Below are 6,336 nucleotides of genomic sequence, written 5' to 3'. Positions count from 1 at the left end.
CAGACAAAAATAATATAAGTGATCGAGCAATTAAGAGCCCATGGATAACCATGGATACAAAGGGTGCTAACACCTTCCCTTTGTATAATGTACCTCCCGAACCCAAAATCTAAATTAAGGTTTTTCCTGTTCTTTTCCACCTTTCCTTATTGGATAAAAGAAAAGTCGGTGGCGACTCTTGCTAACCGCGACATTGCGATTAAAACCACAAAAAAGTCCAGTTCACCGTATGACATAAGGCATTGTTTCAAATCCCCAAACACTGGAGTGATAAGGAGTTAATCCCTAGACAACCACTTTGAGCCTAGAAGTTGGTGTTTGTTTCGGATCTAAAACCCTTAATCTTAACCTGGGGCAGGGTAGTTGTGTTCAGATAGTTTGATCATGCATTCGATCTTTCAAAAAATCGTCCATATGAACACCCTCCAATTAGGTTCAACCACATGTTATCCTTCGCGCACATGTTGAAGTGTCGAAGAAGTTAAGAAAAGCTAAAATTAGTGTTGGTTGATCCTTATCCACCAATAATGTGGCAGTCAATACCTTTAAAGAATAAAAAAAAAAAAAAAAAAGCCCGCTAAATCAAGTACCACGAAATGACTTAGGCAAAAGTTAGGGCATCCCGATGGACCGAAAGCTTCAAAGAAGCAGTCCAAGAAAAATCAGGGATAAGGAAAAACAATCAAAAAAGGTCGTTAAATCCTCGACAAAAACAAAATAAGGTGACTGCCATTTCAAGAAAATTCGTCTTGAACCCTCATCACACCTTCGAACCCTCTTGGAAGTCGAATGCGTGTATTGAATTAGCTGAACATAGGAACTGGAGATCATCAAGAAGAAGGGGTGGGTAAAAATAAATTTTGAGCCTTATATCCTTTTGTTTCAAAAAACCGTGAACCAGACCACGTTACAACCCTTAAAAGACCTAATTGAGGCAAGGTTTATTTTGAAAGCATACTATAACAAGGTTGTGTTAACTTGACTCCAAACGATTTTTGTTAATCATTTGATGGAACCAACTTGCGTACTGTGAATGACTTGATCACCATTGTGTTCTTATCAACGACTCGTTCAGTGTATTTCACCCTTTCATATCAATAAATTTTGATTTCAAATTTTTGCATAAACATTGCATTAAAATTACCATTTTTTGAATGCACAATCTTATTTGCAAGTCAACACTTAGCATCAAAGAAGTCCCAACAAAATACAGTTGAGGAACTTGATAAAGTGAAAGAAGTCTAGTCAGGGGCAAATCACTTTGAGCATCAGTTAATTCGAGCTAATCACCCTAAGGGTCATCTCGCCAAGAGTAATTTGTTTCAAGACTCAGACCGGGGCAAGCCACCTCAGAGCTTAATGAGTCCAACTATCCAAAGGACAGTCAATCAAGAGTCTACCATTCCAACATTTGGTTAGTCAAGTTCAAACCATTGCAAGTTTCAAACACCTGGGGCAAGCCATCTCGAGGTAGTCTCATGGCAAGTTGTTCCCAAACTCACTTTCAAGGTGAACATTTTCAAAGACCCAACAAACTGAGGCAAGATGAGCCACAGAGGGGCAGAACCTCTTTCCTTCATGCTTTCAAACTGCTCAAACAAATTCTGCCATACGTCAACAACTATTGAGTTTAAGACGAGTGCCCAAAAATTATGCTAGCACGATTCATTAATCCTCCAAAAGGATCCCATTGGCTAAGTTGTGGCTGTCAAGCTGGATAAAATTCTCCTTTGATAACATCTATCATAAAATATTTGGTTGAGTTCTCGGTGTTGAGGAATCATGATCTCCGTAAAAAGCCTCTACAACTCCCAATCCACTCAAGTGTCAGCATTCTCATATCATGATCATTCATATATCATGCATAAAAGAATTCAAATCATGCATGGCCGAAATGTACTTCGTGCTCATTTTGCATTGACCCAGGTCTTGTTGTTGATCCTATATCCTTTGACCTCTAATTCCAGTTTGTCTTTGGTGCCCTTAAACCATCATCCGGTTTTTGCAGTCATTTTCAAATCCAACCCAGTTGGCACCTATTAGAAAATTTTCCATTAAGGTTCATTTTCTTTTTGGATTATCCGATGAATTTCCGGATTACTCCTTGGTTTATTGATGTATTTCCACAACTTGTCTGATGTATTTCCAGATGTTTCCCCATCTATCTGAGGTGTTCTCTGATGTGTCTGTATTCTGATGTATTTCCAGAATTTCCTTGATGTATTACCAGATGTGTCTGTATTCTGTTGTATTTCCGGAATATCACTTGTAATTCTGATGCATTTCCAGAATTTGTTTCTTTTACTCTCTGATGAATTCCCAGACATGTCACTTTTGTTCTGACGAACTTCCAGAACCCCTATGCCATTCCCTGGAATTATTTCAAGACTCATTGGTGTCTCCTAAAAATCAGTTGTTACTAGGCATTATTCCAAGCTCAGTTGTTACTAGAACTCATTTCAAAGTCCAATTGTTGTTGGCAAAATCTGTTAAAAGCTGATTGTAATCCATTGCCTACAGTCAAAGTCCAATTGTTGTTGGCACCAATCTGTTAAAAGTTGGTTGTAATCCATTGCTTACAGTCAAAGTCCAATTGTTGTTGGCACCAATCTGTTAAAAGTCGGTTGTTATCCATTGCTTACAGTTAAAGTCCAATTGTTGTTGGCACCAATCTGTTAAAAGCCAGTTGTAATCCATTGCTTACAGTCAAAGTCCAATTGTTGTTGGCACGTACAGAGAGTTTAATTACCCTGTCTTTCCTGATGGTTCCGTGAGAGTCATGTATGACTCATCATTTTGAGGAATTCCCAGAAGCTTGGAGGTTTTTGTGTTAGAAAACTCCAATGATGTTGCTTTGTATGTTTTCCAATATCAGCAGGTCATGTATGAATCTGTTGTTGAAGTTTTCTTTGGGTTTTTTCCAATATTCTCAGGTCATGTATGAACCTATTGGTAAAACTCCCTTTGATTTTTTCCCAAGTGATGTCAGGTCATGTATGAACCTGTTGTTGAGCTTTTGTTCCAGTGTCAGGTCATATATGAACCTGTTCTGAAGAGTTTTTCCTTGTTGTTCAATACTATTCAGGTCATGTATGAACCTGTTGTTGAGCTTTTATTCCAGTGTCAGGTCATATATGAACCTGTTCTGAAGAGTTTTTCCCTGTTGTTCAATACTATTCAGGTCATATATGAACCTGTTGTTGAGCTTTTATTCCAGTGTCAGGTCATATATGAACCTGTTCTGAAGAGTTTTTCCTTGTTGTTCAATACTATTCAGGTCATGTATGAACCTGTTGTTGAGCTTTTATTCCAGTGTCAGGTCATATATGAACCTGTTCTGAAGAGTTTTTCCATGTTGTTCAATACTATTCAGGTCATATATGAACCTGTTGTTGAGCTTTTGTTCCAGTGTCAGGTCATATATGAACCTGTTCTGAAGAGTTTTTCCCTGTTGTTCAATACTATTCAGGTCATATATGAACCTGTTGTTGAGCTTTTATTCCATTGTCAGGTCATATATGAACCTGTTCTGAAGAGTTTTTCCATGTTGTTCAATACTATTCAGGTCATGTATGAACTTGTTGTTGAGCTTTTATTCCAGTGTCAGGTCATATATGAACCTGTTCTGAAGAGTTTTTCCTTGTTGTTCAATACTATTCAGGTCATGTATGAACCTGTTGTTGAGCTTTTATTCCAGTGTCAGGTCATATATGAACCTGTTCTGAAGAGTTTTTCCTTGTTGCTCAATACTATTCAGGTCGTATATGAATCTGTTGTTGAGCTTTTATTCCATTGTCAGGTCATATATGAACCTGTTGTTCAATACTATTCAGGTCATATATGAACCTGTTGTTGAGCTTTTATTCCATTGTCAGGTCATATATAAACATGTTGTTCAATAATATTCAGGTCATATATGAACCTGTTGTTGAGCTTTTATTCCATTGTCAGGTCATATATGAACCTGTTGTTCAATACTATTCAGGTCATATATGAACTTGTTGTTGAACCTTATTCCAGTGTCAGGTCATATATGAACTTGTTCTGAAGAGTCTTTCTCTATGATTGTTTCAGTGTTGTCAGGTCATATATGAACCTGCTGTTGAGCTTTCATTCCAGTATTACCAGGTCATATATGAACCTGTTAATACACTCTTCTTGAATTTTTCTGAGTTTGTTAGGTCATATCTGAACCTGCTGTCAGAACTTCTTGATATTCCCCAGCATTGTGAGGTCATATATGAACCTGTTGTTGTGTTTTATTCCGGTATTGCCAGGTCATATATGAACCTGTTGTAGCATTTTTTTCCTTATTCGGGTTTAGTAAGTCATATGTGAACTTACTACCGAACTCTCTTGTATTCTAAGTATCGTTTATCAAATTTCCCTTTGAGTACTCCCCAGTGTGTGTCTGATTCTCCAGCAAGATTGTTTTCCCCAGCAAGTTGTTTTTTACCATTTGTCTGTCTCCCTGTAGACCATCAGCATTCCCCACAGATCTTTGTTTCATTCTGTATCCATCATAAAGCATCATGCTAGGGTTTATCTTATGTCCGATCATGTCCCTAGCAAATCAAATAAAAAAAGTCATTCATTCAGGCATTCATCTCATATCATATCCTATCATTTGCATTTTCAAGATCAAAATCCGGGTCTTCTTAGTATTTAACTATCTCCCACTATGATCATATGAAGAGGTTACTTCTTCATATTCTCATGTTGAAGATACTTAAATAGGGGCAACTGTCATACCCCAATTTTGACCCTGAATCGCTGATTCAATACATTCATCATAGTTATTGCATGTTTACATAGCATACCATGCATTCCATACCGCATAGTGCCTAAAATATCAGTCGAAATAATTTTTTCGGATCTACGGACAAACCGGTTGAATTAATCAACGGATGTGCGTCAAATCAGTGGACGAGAAATTTCAAAATCAAGCTTCTAGACATCAATTTTATTAATCTACGTTTCGCGTAGTTTAATCTGGTATGCTCGATTTATTTTTCGGCTAATTTCTCGGCCACTTTTTGATCAGCTCAAGTCTGTTTAACCAATCAAAATTTATTTGAAAATGAGAAGAAACGCTGTATTTTTTCAATAAGTTTATTTCACACTGATCATTTTGGTGCATTCAATTTAATTTTTCGCGCATTTTTAAGCTTTTTTTTTTATTTTATTTTAATTTTTTATCAAAAGGTCAAAAAAATAGAATTAAGTATGCATTCATTTTAATTTTATTTTATCCATTTTAAAATGGTCAATTTTTATTTGTTTTATTTAATTTGAACTCATGTTTATCTCTTAAGACATCATAAGGGTATTGTGGAAAATGATTATTTAGAAACCCTATTATATATGTCACAGGAGGGACTCAGCAAAAGGAAAAAAGGAGGCCAAGCGGCGCAGTTCCCTTGTCCCCAATAAAAAAAACTCTCTTTCATTTTCATCAGTTTCATTTATCTTAAGTTTTTCTCTCAATTTCACACAAAACCCATTAACACCAAATCCATACTCACACCATGACACCTCAATCCACAATATATGTTGCATATCTCCATGAAGTAACCGTTTTCCACCTTGGTTCTTTTTTATTTCTTGCTTTCTTTTGTTTTTTTACATATAAAATATATTAGTATCCAATATATATATCTTGCTGTTCTTAGAGATTGTAGTGATTGTATGTAGATATAAACAGTCATAACTTTTAGTTTTAATTTTATGTGTTTTATACTTTCAATTTTTGTTTTTTTATATATAGATCTCCTTTTTATTTGCAGCTGTTTTAAATGATCATTTAAATATAGATATTTCTTTTTGTTTTGTTATATATATATATATATATATATTTGTTTTTTTCATATATATACTTTTTATTTTTAAGTTTAATATATACATATACTTTAGGTTGATTTACAGTAGTATATATATTTTTGGTATAGAAGTGAATCAGCATTGTTAATATTACTACTTTTCGGTTTTGTTTTTATATATAAACTTACAGTTTCCATTTTTAATATATATGTAAACTATTAGTTTAGTTTTTATATATTACTTGCAGTTTTCTTTAGGATTGTATATATAGATATATTACCACTATTAGTTTGATTTTTTTTATACAACTTACTGTTATACATATCATAGATATATATTACTATTAGTTTTAATTCTATATAATTTCGGTCAAATCTTGCACATTGCTTTGTTAATTTTTAAGTTAGACATTATATAATATTAATTTTATATGTATTTATATTTCTTTAGGTTAATGAGTTTTTCATATATATATATATATATATATATATATATATATATATATATATATATATA

Source organism: Lathyrus oleraceus, chromosome 3 (genome assembly GCF_024323335.1).
Source record: "Lathyrus oleraceus cultivar Zhongwan6 chromosome 3, CAAS_Psat_ZW6_1.0, whole genome shotgun sequence".
Lineage (NCBI taxonomy): Eukaryota > Viridiplantae > Streptophyta > Magnoliopsida > Fabales > Fabaceae > Lathyrus > Lathyrus oleraceus.
Note: the sequence above shows the minus strand (reverse complement) of the source record.